The sequence below is a fragment of the Crassostrea angulata genome, chromosome 8 (assembly GCF_025612915.1).
Source record: "Crassostrea angulata isolate pt1a10 chromosome 8, ASM2561291v2, whole genome shotgun sequence".
Classification (NCBI taxonomy): domain Eukaryota; kingdom Metazoa; phylum Mollusca; class Bivalvia; order Ostreida; family Ostreidae; genus Magallana; species Magallana angulata.
Window position 1 is genome coordinate 41,015,553 of NC_069118.1, and position 14,645 is coordinate 41,030,197.

A 14,645-nucleotide genomic window follows, 5' to 3' on the forward strand; every position below is an offset into this window, starting at 1 on the left:
GCAATTGTTGCTCAGGTGAGCGATGTGGCCCCTGGGCCTCTTGTTTATGTTTATGTTCAAGTGACGAACGCCATCTTCTTCCTGGTACATATATTTTGTTTACCTATATATGCGTTATTCTTTTATATAATGCAATTCTATAATATTGCTGCAAGATGGCCGGCATAATTTCTAACACAAATTAATTAAATATGCAATTTATATATACTTTTGGACAATGCGCTAACCATTGGAATAAAAACCCTGTTTTCAATAACCCAACTACCTTTTAAATCTATAAAGATACTAGTATTGGCAACAAAAAATATAGAGCAGCCTCTATAAGTGTTCCTGTTATACAGCCCTTGTGTGCGCATGCGCTATGATACCATAGATCGTACAGTGAATTCCGGATTGTGTTATGCAAGATATAAGTTGGTAATAATTCAGAACTATAAATTTTGAACTCTATGTCTTAATTTTTTAACATTTATATCTATTAAATTTCTTAAACAATATACATGTATTATTATAACCATCAGTGGAAAGAATTAACACCCCCTCTTTGCTGAAAAAAATATATAAAAATGGGTAATTGATGTTAGCATAGCTGTTTACAAGATAGAAGCTAGAAAATACTGCCATTTAACTTTATATAGCAGGTAAGCCAATAAATAAAATTTTTGGTCACAATATCACAGTTCCTTTGTATTTTGTAAAATAAAAAGTTGTGACTGTACCTGAAAGGATTTAAATTCCAATCATCATTTCTCTATTGAATATATCATTCTTTCTTTAAAGATCCAAGGCGGCAAATGAGGAAGCCCTCTCACAAAGATTATTCTCTTTACCGATTCCGGGGCACAGAGAAGAAAATGCTTGTCCAGGCGGTCAATAAGAGAGATGAAGGCCAACATGTTTGACCTGACATCTGCCAATATAGGCGGCATTTATCCTTAAGAAAATATCCCAAAAATGTTCTTCTTTTTATGTGCTGTCGTTTTGTAGCATTCTTTCTAAAAAAAAAAAAAACAGTTTTAATGAATGTATTAGAATCTTCTAGAACGAAAATGTTTTCTTCCTAAATTTTGTTTTCTAAAATAAATTAAAATTCAGTTTAAACTGTGAAAGAAAATTTCCGACCAAACCAGATCCGTTTATAGTTATCTTTTATGTTCCTAGTCAAAACTGATGACATATAAAAATGTTTACAACTTTCATTGAAATATATTCTGACCTATTTTGATATAAAATATGACTGATATAAAAAGTTTGACATCCGTCCTTTCGAACCTTTGACTCTTTTTTTTAATTCTAAAGTTTACGTTAACTTTAAACAGTAGAAGAACTTGCCAATGATGTAAAGCTTCTGATGGGGACTTCTCAGAATCCATTTGATAGAGAGGTGAAGCATCTCTGTAGTCTGTTTTCTCGTTCTCCTTCATTGACTAAACTATGTGTTCAGGCCTGAAACAAAGTTGTAAACTCATGATAGATAAAATGAAAATGGGTATTTAAATACACTGTGTACACATTCTACATGGGAACATCAAATCGTTAGATAATCAATATACCTACATTGCATAATGAAAGCTACTCTGTGAAAGGGGTGTTTGTGAAATGTATGAAATGGCTAAAAATTCTACTTGGGAACTTCAAATCGTAAAAAATCAATATATTTACATTTCATACTGAAGTAGCCTTGTGAAAGGAGGGTTTGTGATATGTATGAAAAGGCTTAATAATATATTACACCTAAAATCTCTTATCAATTTCAGAGGTAGATTTTAATTTCAATACATTTCTGTTGAACATTTTCAAGCTATAGGCCAATTTTTTAATCTTATTCTCATTCCTCAATGTTGTTTTCAAATCTGAATTGTCCACTTCATGTTTTCTTTCTAGATTTTGTGTTCTAAAAAAAATTCTGGTTTGTTTCAACAATTGTTTGATTTTTAAATGGGATCACGGAGAACCCGCTTTTGGTTACATAGAAAACAGAAATTACCTGCAAAGATAATTTCAACCCAAACCAGGCCTTAATATTGTTAGCTATTATGATCCTAGTCAAAGTTTATGACAAGCAATTTTCCTCCCATATATATGTTTACAACTTTTAACGGAAGATATTGGTCCATTTTGATTAAAAATATAATTGATACAAAAATTACGTCATTTCAAACATTGTAGCCCTAATTCTAAAGTTTACCTTAACTTTAAACAGTAGAAGAACTGTCATATGATGTAAATTCAAATGTGTTAGCACTGATGGGAACATCCCGGTGTCCCTTTGATGTAGTCTATATTATCGTTCTCCTTCATTTACTACACTATTCGTTCAGGCCTGAAACAGAGTTGTAAACTCATGATAGATAAAATGAAAAGGGGTATTTAAATATACTGTGTATACATTCTACCTGGATAACGGAATATCAAATCACTAAAAAAATCAATAAACTTACATTGAAAGATAGCCATTGAAAAGCGGGTTATTGATATGTATATATGACAAGGCTACAACACAATTATGAATTTCATGGGTAGATTTAAATTTCACAATACTTCTGTTGACAATTTTGAAGCATAGATCACTGAGGTTTAGGTCCATTGTTTATTCCTATTTTCATTTCTAAATGGAAAAAAATTGCCAATTGCATGCAATAGCTAGCTGATGTGTGTTTTTAGGGTTGCATGCCAGATACACAAATATAAAACTAAGTAATTTAAAGAAATGAAATTAATCACAGGATGAAGCTCTGCCATTCAGTCAACTGAATGTTTACTAAATGGTCTGGAAAGGTGACTGAATGGCACAGCTATGCCATTCAGTCACATTGCAGTTACCTTTCAGTCACCTTTCAATTGACTGAAATGCAAAGATTCATCCTGTGAATGTCAAAAGAATTAACTTGACTGACTTGATTACAATACATACAAACAGTCCGTCAATATACATTTGACTTCAAAATTTATTCCTCTGACAGGAAACTACTTTTATACAAAGTTAAAAAAAATATTTCGTTAAAAACGACCTAGGTTATTTTGTTTTGCCTAATGATATCGGGGAAGAATTTTTTCTATTTATTCCTATTAAAAAGTCAAATTCAAAGGTTGGCTCCACCCACCCTTAGGGCTCACGTTTAGAACAAGCTTGAAAATAACCTGCCTTAGGATGTTTGTACACATCTTTTAACTTTTCTGGACGAATGATTGTTACATATATTAGGAAGTTCAACATTAAAAAAGAAAAGAAAAGAAATTCTCTATCGTATTAAAATTGTATCCTAATCTTGTCCCAACACCACACCCTTGAGTCATGATTCAAACAAACTTGAATTTACACTTCTTGATGATGCTTCAACGCAAGATTTAACTTTTTTGTCGCATGGTGTTTAAAAAGATTATTTTTTAATTGCCAACAATTTGTCAAAAAAAACCTCACCTCAGCCAATGCTACATGTAATTAGGGGTTGTCAAATCAAGTTCTGTTAAGTTGTAGAAGTCTCTTTATAAATGAAAGAAAACGTAGACTGTTGATATTTTTTATGACAAAAGCAGCATTCTTTATAAGATATAATCTTATTATTTTAGCCAATTAAATAGAGATTTAAAACCAAAACAAAATCTCACAACCATATATTATCAACTTTCTAGATCAATCTAGTTAAGACATCTTTTAACAAACCGTACAATTACGATGTATACGTGTATTTCATACTTTACAATTGTAGTGACCTACTAGAGCAGATTAAGGGATCGGATTTTAATCTGATTAATTTCAGTTCCAGTGGTTAAATCCAAAAGATTCCATACAAATGTAGATCATAGAGGCATCTAAATTCCATATTAACTTCATGAACGATATACATGTATTCTTACAGAAATTACAGAAATTTAATATTTCTCTCTTGTACTGCTACTACAACTTGAGAAAACACAGAGTGATATATAAGTAACCCTTTCAATAATTAAGTAACACTATCAAATTAGGTTTCGGAGAATGCCTGAATACTCATATTATATATATATATATATATATATATATATATATATATATATATATATATATATATATATATATATATATATATTAGATATAACTAATGGTAAAAAAAAAATATTTTAAGCTATTATGCCATGAATGCGTTTGACTCAGAGGTATAAGAATATGAAATCTTATTATACAAACATCATTGAAGCAGAATTCATGTTTCAGGAAAGGGCTTACATAGGCAGAGTACATGTTGCTATTTTTATAATGTTTCAATAAATAACTTTTAACCTAGTTTGTGAATCTATTATCATAGTGCATGTAATGAGTTTTAGAAGGATGTTAGATTAGTTTATTAGATGATAAGATATGATTTTCATTTTGATATTAAGTAATCATATTCATTTAACATGTTTATATGTATAATACCAAAAGTTATCTTCATGTATGTGTAAGATAACGGTATAATATGCTCTAGGGAGTGAATAAACAATTGATAGTTTGTATCATTGAATAAAAGGTTCGTCTAGACTAAAACAAATTCAAAATAAAGAAAAAAACTAAGCCAAGGTCACCCGGAAGGTCGAAGTGAAAAAAATGGCATAATTAATCAGCCAGAAAAATGTATACATGTATTATATTAATATGATGTTTCTTTTATGATGGGCGTAATGTAAGATTAATGAGAAAGTCTTTGGGAAATTTGGAAACTCAACTTAATGCAATGTCCACTCCTTCCGAAATATTTCTTTTTAAAAGAAAATCTGGTCCTCCATTTGAACACCCCCCCCCCCGTAAAAAAAAAAAAAATAAAAAAAAAAATAAATAAAAATTGAAAGTCCTTCCCCTAAGGATGCTTTGAGTAAAGTATGGATGAAGTTGGCTAATTTTTTCTGGACAATTTTAAGAAGATTTTAAAATGTAACACCCTTTTTACATTCTTTTCTAATTATTATCTCCCTTCAAAAGATAACATGTCCCGTCATTTGAACAAACTTGAAAGCCCTTCCCTCGAATATGCTTCGTAGCAAGATAGGTTTAAACTGACCTTATGGTTCTGGAGGAAATGAAAATTTGAAAGATTTACAACCACAGACAACTAACACATTTTTATAAGAGACTAACTTTAGCCTTTGGCTTAGCTGAGCTAAAAACTTGAAATTTAACTGATGAGAACAATTTTATTAATTATATGATCTTAGGCTACAATGCAAGAATATTTGTCCCTTTGTGAAAGAAAAACACTGATTGTTATGTTGCTATATGTCTTTTGTTTCTTGTCACGTGGGACAAAGTTTATGTTATGTTGCCCTCAAGCCATGAAATGTTTTCATTATATTTCACAGGAAGCCTAAAACAAGAGGCCAATGGGTCACATTGTTCACCTAAGCTAGAATGGTTCAGACCACTGACTTACATCTTACACAAGTAGTTTTATAAAGTGAAAAACAATGCAAAAAAGGAAGTGGTATAAATGCACATTCAAGTATTGTTTTTTTCATTCTTGTCCATAATGATAAAAATTACTGAAATCTATAAATTTTGATGTATTCCACTTCCAATGCATCTCTATTTTTGTACCCCAGTAAGGTAAAGTTGAACTTTAAAATTTGCTTCTTACATTGAAACTTTATAAAATGTATATATAAGAAACCATGGTGACATGGATAAAAACAGTTATTTGAATTTAACTAAATTCTATTTATTGCATAAATTATTCTACAAAATGAGAAATGATCAGAGGATGAAGTTTTCTAATAACCAATTCAAGATTTCACTTTAGCCGTTTACTTCAAACCAACTTTAGTTGTAAATGCTTATTTTAATTTTAATTTCTCAAACTGTTGAACTTTTCATAGGAACGTTTTTGTTGAAACATAACCAATTTCATTTCATTGCGTTAATAGAAAGGTTCACTTGAATGAACTTTAGTGACATCACAATCGCCCAAAAAATAATTTTAATCTGCGTCATGCTACCTTAAATTTTTAACATTTTTTGTTATTAATGAAGAAAATTTGTTTTAAATATTATTTTTTGAATAGAAAATTAACTTATAAGGAATATATTTTAATTTGCTTAACTTCATATACACTGGGTTTAAACATATTTGCAGGTTTATTCATAAACCACTTTGTAGTTTATTATTAGTGTTATATGCATTGTGTACATTTTATCTTTTTAAAAACAAAATTTTGTTTCTGAGCTTAACGTGTATGTAAATGTTCAGGTGATTTCGGCCTTGTTTCCCTTGTGCATACATGAATACTTTCTTTCAATATGTAATGAAGTTAATGAGGAAATATTTTTTTAAAAATCTGTAATCAATTTCTAGCATTTTGTACTCATTGTTAAAACCTGTGGTAATTAAAGCTATGCGTTATGTTTTCTTCAGACAAGGAAAGTCTATAGCATAATGAAAAATGGCTGCTAAGCATATTCCCCCATTTCCTAACATAGTTCAATTAAATTTGCAAAACATGTATTTTTTTATATTTACTATTCGTTTGGACAATACATTTTTACTGTGGAATAAGAATTTCATTCGTTTTCAATAATATAATATCCCGATACAGTTTCTTGTAGCAATATTTATGGAACAGTCTCGTGTTAGATGTCCCTTTTAGCGCTATCAGACAAAAAATCGTAGAGGGAATCTTAGATTATGTACTGTATAATATTTGTAGGTAGAATAGCACGGCTGAGAATTTTTTAATATTAAATTTCTTTAAAAAAAACTCATCCCACCTATAAGTTTCTACAAAAAAAAATACAAAAAAGTGAAAATTGTTCTGCAGTTTGGTGTGTTAAAAATAATATTGCATGATTTTCGGACATAATTTTCACCCTCACCAATCAAATAAGCTAACCTACTATGAGTGTCTGTAATCATGGTTATGAAATAACATCAACAGAATTGGAATTGATAGAATTGTTTTGCCAATTAGATGTTTCAATTTTCGACTAACCAGTAACTCGCAAGTGACAAACAGAAACAATGCATTGTCAGGCCAGTCGGTAAGAACATGTGTGGTATATGTATACTGACACCCTGTCATTTTCGAGCCATTTTCAGTCTGTGGATGAAAAGTCGGTCTTCTGTTAGAGTTTTGTGGAACAGGAATTTGAGCTGTGCCCCTAAACCACTCAGTTCTTAAACACGTTGCTGTATACTGTGACTAGGTGTTCCGATGAAGTACGTATGGGTAATTTGATTATTTCTTTGCTACTTTCCACCGACCGTGTACGTCTTGGAGACTTGATCCTACACTTGTTGAATGTTGTTACAACGAGTCATGGCGGCAGTCATAAATGTTGTGTAATCAGTCTGCAGTCATTTTCATTGTTTAACGGTTGATGTGGTATCTTGGTCCTTTTATTCTTTATCTTTTAATGAAATATCCAAGGTAGGCTTTGAGAAACTTTTATTAAAAGCACTGCAGATTTAACTAGCTATTGTAAGCATTAGCGCAATTATTGACTACAACTTGATTCTTAAGATTGAAACCAACAAATAAATATTATTTTATTCGAAACGTTAATTCCTTACATATCCATACAATACAAACACAATTTTAACAATGTATGGTGGAATCTGAGTATTAGAGCTTTGGTTTTAAAAAGAAACAATTATTTGATTTGAATTTTGTATAAATAATCGAGAAGACAGGAACGCCTTCAATTAAATTTGATAATAGTATATGGAAACCATATGTATTTTTACTCTGGTTAATATAAAAGTGACTTTTTGTTCGTTTGTTTCCCTATGTTTATGCAGTTTCTTTTTGACTAAGGCACATTTGTAAATGCACATTAGGGCTAAATAAATTAAGGTCATCAGGAAGGTTAAGCTTTGTAAAATGACAAAGTTTAATTGCTTGCAAAAATAAATAATTTTTAAGCATGATGTTTGTTTTAATCTAAATTTTCAAAGAGTTGAACCGATGTAACATTAAAAGTGTAAACATCAATGCCATAGAAAAGGTCTGCATGCAATAATAATTAAAAAGATTAATTTTGTACATACATTTTGAAGTTTTAGCACAGAAATGAAGATCTGGTGTCGTTGTCATAAGAAATGTCGAGGTCACAAAGTTTATTTAAACTACCATTATGTATTCTATCTTGAAGATTGGTTGATGCGATGAAAGAAATAGTAAGACCACATATCCCACGCTCCTTCAATTCTTGAAATTGCTTCACATAGTGAATGGCAATATTTGCACTAAATACACAAAATAATTTAATGTATAAAGATGCTTAACTCCCGAAAAATTCATTGCACTAACATTTCCTGCAAATACCGGTATGCACATTTATACATTTGTTTTCATCAACAACAAACTTGTAAATTCAAAATTGCCAAACTTCACAGAAAAGTAATAAAATTGGAATGTTCTGGTAATGGTGTTGCGCTGGCAAAATGTTCGATATTATATTCAAATGATAATCAACATTTTAAGTTTGGAAAGGACGAAACTCCCAGAAAAACAAAATATATTCATAATACAACTGTTGCAACCACCATTAGAATAAAACCACAATTGAAAAAAAAATATTTCAGTAGTGGTTGGAAAGGTATTTCATTAGAATAATCACTTTGCAACCTTTATTGAAATAGGCCTGTGTTTGCTTTGCTCCTCCTTTGTATTTTTTCCTTTTGATTTTTGATCTTGGACACTGTTCGTAATCACCACATAACAAAACATTATATGCTCCATCATTGTATAATTGAGCATTAATCAGTTTTTAACCATTTTAAAACTGTTTTGTTTGACATATTGAAAAACACGAGTAAGAGGAATCAAATCAAATTCTATTGAAGCTATGTGGTCAGCAAACATCTGGGATCTGACCCTAATCGCTCTTTTAAAGATTTTAGAAACTATTTTTGTTTCCTTTTTATTGCATAAAAGCTTGACAGAACACAGATATAAGCACATATAACAGAAAGCCAAGCATAAAATAGCAAGTACACAATTATCCAAGCACAATTTCATGTCTTCAAAAATAAGTTGAATTACTTTATAATTTTTTAAGAAACACTGTTACGCAGCTTGGTTAATAGAGTTTAATGAACTTGATCAAAAGTCATTTAATTTTTATTTAAACATTAAGGACATGTGAACCTGACATGAAACTAATTGAATAATTGAAAAAATTGTTTAAACAGACTCTAATCCATTTGTTTTTGTCAAAAAAGACATTTTAAGCATATGTTCGTGAGTTCGTTTCCATGGCAACGACCTTCAAACTTACCCATGTTCAAAAAATTAGAACGAGACAAAAAACCTTAAATGCAAATTTAAAATGTCATAAAAGACATATTAACAATTAACTAGAAAACTTTTCTCACCAAAATATTAAAAAGGTTAATAAAATACTCTATTTATCTGAAAATGGATTATAAGAATTCCTTTTATTTAATCCGCTATTTTAGTTTGAATTTCCTCTGACCACTAAAAAAGTGACATTTTTTGACGTGACCCGAGCTAGAAAAATTGCAAAAAATACAATTTCCTATAATTACACTCTTATTTTTTTTATGTAATTTTGAAGAAATGATAAATAGCAAAAAATTAGTAATCAATAATTGGCATGTTCGTGAATTAGAAAAAAAGATAATAACGTCTGAATTTCCTCTGACCTCTATTGAAATAAATGCTACAAACCCTACATGCTGTTAAAAAAAGACGTACAATTCAGTTTTAAATGGCGATTTCTTTCAACTAGTTATACTGTGTACCTGTATAAGTTCTTGTCGAACAAAATTAAAGGAGTTGTGTTGTAAATGCTACAACTAATTGAATTAAAAAGGCTGAAAATCCGAATTTCCTCTGATCTGACTTTTGCAAAAAATCACTGCGCGCTTCATGAAAGTCAACACTGCCATAAATGGTAGTATTTCTAAAAACCAATCATATAAAGAGAAAATGATTCTTTAATTTAACAATTTTTTCACTTCCTAAAGAGTTTATTTTAATGGTAATTAACAGAGTGTCATAGTTGTGCATCTGATATAACCAAGAAACTCTAGTCTCTGTACAAGAAACTCTAGTCTCTGTACACAAAAAAGAAAAACATGCATGAAAACTTTAATACACACAATCTTTATTAAGCCTTTGTTGAAAGATTTAAAATACAATCAAACCAAATAAATCACAGGTTTCATAAAAATCATATACTGATTGTAATTAATTTGAATTTCCTCTATCAATCTTTAAAAGTTTTGTCTGATTTGTAAAGTATTGCATTAAAATGGGTGTCGGAAAATAGGAGAATCTTTGAAATGATTACAGGTATAAAATGAAATTTGATACTTAATCATGATAATTCTTTAAATCATAATTATCTGATTGGACTAAACAACACTGCAGATTCTGAAATTATTTATGATTTGTCCTTATGTATATACATGATTGTATGCAATCCTATGATTCCTTTGAACTTTGAACCCTTCCTTGGTCCCCATATTGGTCTTGATGCTATTTATAATGTATGATTGAGACTTTATCAGAATGATTATGCAGGGTAATATATTACAATGGTTCAGCCTCAATTTGAACTAAAATATAGAAAATGTGGAAAGCCACACCATTAAATTTCTTTTTTATCGGATCCTGCATGCTCGTGTTTAAATAAAACTTTACAAATCATATCATTATGGACCGCCTCAAAATTTTGGCTACAAAAAATAATAATCTTATTATTTTATCGCTAGCCCGCTTGTACCCTTTTCCACTTAATGTCCGACAAGCAAGAAATTATATTGGTGTGGCCTAACTAGGATATGTATATTTTTTTCATGCAAAAATGATAAAAAAATAGATAAGGATAAGTTATAACAAAAATATTCTTATTCACAAAAATCATTTCAAAAAATATTTAAAATAAAAATTTTACTCAACCATACATTCATAACTCATTCAAAAACTCTGTAATTTAAGAGGACTGATATTTTCTGTGAGGCTTGTTGTATATAAGTGTCATAATGATGATCTCAACTTGATCTACATCAGTAACCTCATCAGGGTTATAAAATAAAACAGACTTCATACAGATAAATGGATGGACAGACAGACACTAATAGACAGAAATGATGATTTGATATACTATGCAATCATCAAATTAAACATAATTATAAACATAAGACATATATTTTAAAAACCAGTTTCTCCACATGAACAGTATATAGCCATTACAAACTTCATTACTGCACTTGGTCAGTATAAACACCTTTTTAATTGATATCTATCAATTGTATTTCTTATAGCATATGCATTATCATAATATATATTCTTTTACAATACTAATTCTTAATTGTATGCATTATATGTCCAAATTATTCATGACTTTTGGAGTTTCAGAAATGGTTTTCAAATCCAAGTAAATGTAATAAATCATAAATGGTAGATTATCACTGGTTTGGTCCAGTTTCATATTTCAGGATATGTTGTGCTGCTTATTAATTGTCTTAATATTATATCATAAATGTTGAAATAAATATTGTCATCCTTAAATCACCAAATAAATGATCCAGGGCATCAATCGGGAAAGGCTTTATCAGGATGAACATAACAGAGACAATAATCTGATTATCAGCTCTTCTCTTCATCACTCATGGTTTCAGTTCTTTACATTAGTCTTATATTTTTCTGCATTGTGTCTTGTATTAGGAATGACCTCGTTAACACATATCAGTGATGTTCTCATCTCTTGGAGGTTTGAAAAGTCTGTATTAAAAAAAAACAAAACTGATATTACTGGTACTATTACTTATAACATATAAGAAGAATCTACATGTAGAAAAATATATAAAATTCATATAGGCATATCATGAAAGTGTATGCAACATAGACAGACAGAACCTTATATAAATGGATTATTCTATATAAAAATTTGATATCAGGTGAAACTTGTCAACATTTTATTCTAATCTTGAAAATTTAAATTAATGTTACTTAACTTGACAATTTCATATCTTATATAACTGTGTGTATTTAGAAATCTTGCGTTTTAATGATTTGAAAATAATGGGAAAAAAATAAGAATTTGTAATAATAATGAACCCAGCACATGAAATCTAAATATGATGTGAGCAATTCTATCAACTGATAAACCATGATATACTAATTTTTCTTTCAACTGTACTTTGATTTTTACAGTTCAATAAAGGTGAATATCAGTCAGCTGTTCAAATGTTTTCACAGTACAGAGAATCAACATTATCAGTTATTGATAGTGAATAATAGATTAATTCTTCATGTTATGAACTATACTGGCGTGCGACCAGTTCTCGCCGAGTACCATTTCTCGCCAGTACATTGTGACGTCATTTTATCAACACATAAAATTATAGACGAAAAATGACGTCACAATGTACTGGCGAGAAATGGTACTCGGCGAGAACTGGTTGCACGCCAGTATGTGCTAAAAAAATCATCAATACAAACATATAACCTATTCCTTACAAATATACTGTTCAAGCTAATGTGCATGAAAGTGTTAGACTAAAAATATTTTGTGAGTAAATGTTGGTAAATAAACTTGTCATATGCTAGAGTAAACTCAGGGCCCTCTATGCGGTCAACCTTACCATTTATCATCAGATGGTTAATTTCATTTAAGAAAATTCGAACTAAAATTGTGATTATTTAAATTACAAACACTGACTGAATTAACAATGAATAATGTTTATGTTTGAACAAATTAGGATTATTGTGTAGCTATTCTGCATATATGCTAGGCGATATTGTTTTCACGTGGATAATATACGAGTATAATAATCTGTAACGTTAACATAATACAATAGCACATGTCATGATAAGACACCTACCATACTTACTGCTTGCAAATGGCAGGTTTAGATCACAGGGAACTGGTGTATGGTCTCGTCCTTTTTCCCATTCCCTTTTTATGACACCCGACATCAGTTTGTGTTCGCAATATTCGTCATACACTAATAATATCCATCAGTTTTGGTCATTCTGATTTGTTGTTTACATCGAGATTTGGGAAATTACCGGAAATCGGCGCAAGTATGTCGTAAACTTTAAGTTTGTAAATGATTAAAAAAGTAAAACATTTTGATGTAAATGTTGATATAAATTATATTTTATGCAAATTCATAAACTTACACATTTGATATCACTGTTTTAAACCTTAAATTAAGCAAATAAACCGTCGATGTGAAATACGATTGCTTGTCGCCAGACGACAGTTCGCGTTGCGCAATGAACTTGTTTTTGTCAGGTTCACATATCCTTAAGGCTTCATTCCAGGATCATGAAAAATATTATGACTAATTATCAAACTTTGATCAATTATACATCAAATTTTGTTTTACATATATGCTTGAACACATTCATACATGGGAAAATAACATGGAAAGATACATCTCTTATCCAAAAATTTTATAAACAAGTATGAACTGTAAATTATTTATAAAGAAACTTGTTTTATTTTCCACATTTCCCTTGGAATTTTTGTTATTTTAACAATAAAAGTAGCATCAGGGTGTTTGTCCTCCGGTCTTAATTCATGCATCCACTAAAAGATAGGAAAATAAAATTTATATCAACCATGTATCAGAAATTCTCATTTTTATACAACACACTATTCTCGCACATTCGATATTATAGCCATCTAATACAATTAGAATAAAAGCAAAATTAATGCACCTGGAACAACTATATGAATAGTGCCTGTTTGGGAGGGGAACTGTTGAAATTGACACCCCGAGACAACCATTTTCAACTGACGCGAAGCGGAGGTTGACAATAGTTTTCGAGGGGTTTCAATTTCAACAGTTACCCTCCCAAACAGGCACTATTTATTTTATTATACTGAATGTCTTAATTTTAAAGACAATTTTACTGCTTTCATATGAAAATGAAGTGAATTCTACGACGAACCGTACGCGCATAATATACGCGCATGCAGCAATTCGTTGTGTTACCTCTTGCCAAGTGCGTTGCTTACGTTGAGGGTAATAGAACGGATTACCAACTGTGTCTAAACCAATCAGATTTCAGTATTTAAAGTGAAAGTATAATAAAAATATTTACCATCCTTGTTTATTACATCTCATAAACTTGGCCCATCCCCCAAAAATAATGCTTCCACTCAATCACGAATACTTTATCCCGGCTTAGAACAAAAAGTTAGCATCTAGAATTTTAATTTAAAATCATAAAATGCCCTAGGTCATTATATACCAGCTTCAACAAAATCAGACCGCAAAAAATGTAAATAAGAGGCTTATGGGCCACATCGCTCACCTGACCAACATTATCCATAATAATATAAGTTTTTTTTAGTCATTAAGTCAATCAAAATCAATTACAAGTTCTCGAAGCTTTCAGGTAGTGCTCTGAAAAACTTCAAATGTACATAAATGTATTAACATTGTTGTATGTTTGAAATTTATACAAAAATTTTACATCTTAACAAGTATCGACTAGACAGTCTTGTATGCCATTACTTTGTCATATTTTTGGGAAAATTTTTATTTTCATGAAGTGTAGCTCACACCTAAACAGATTCTAAAATTTGTTCTCTTGATGATATCAAGTTTTGTTTTGTTTTGGGTTTTTAAAAAAAGGGGGTTTGTCATGAACGCCTACGTAATGCATTCGGAGTGATTTTTGTCTGACCTTTGCCGAAAAGGCACGAG

At 30.3% G+C, this 14,645-nt stretch overlaps 2 long non-coding RNA genes across 2 annotated transcripts in view; both read right to left on the reverse strand.

Moving 5' to 3' along the window:
• Positions 1–990, reverse strand: part of LOC128160184 (uncharacterized) — a 6,864-nt gene extending 5,874 nt beyond the window's left edge. Inside the window, exon 1 of the long non-coding RNA XR_008240249.1 lies at positions 720–990. This is a non-coding gene — a long non-coding RNA (uncharacterized LOC128160184). The remainder of the gene's footprint in view (positions 1–719) is intronic.
• Positions 991–10,057: 9,067 nt separating this feature from the next.
• Positions 10,058–12,987, reverse strand: LOC128159924 (uncharacterized). Its single transcript, XR_008240210.1, has 2 exons — positions 12,807–12,987; positions 10,058–11,703 (listed from the first exon to the last, which is right to left on the reverse strand). It is a non-coding gene; the product is annotated as an uncharacterized LOC128159924 (long non-coding RNA).
• Positions 12,988–14,645: the final 1,658 nt, after the last annotated feature.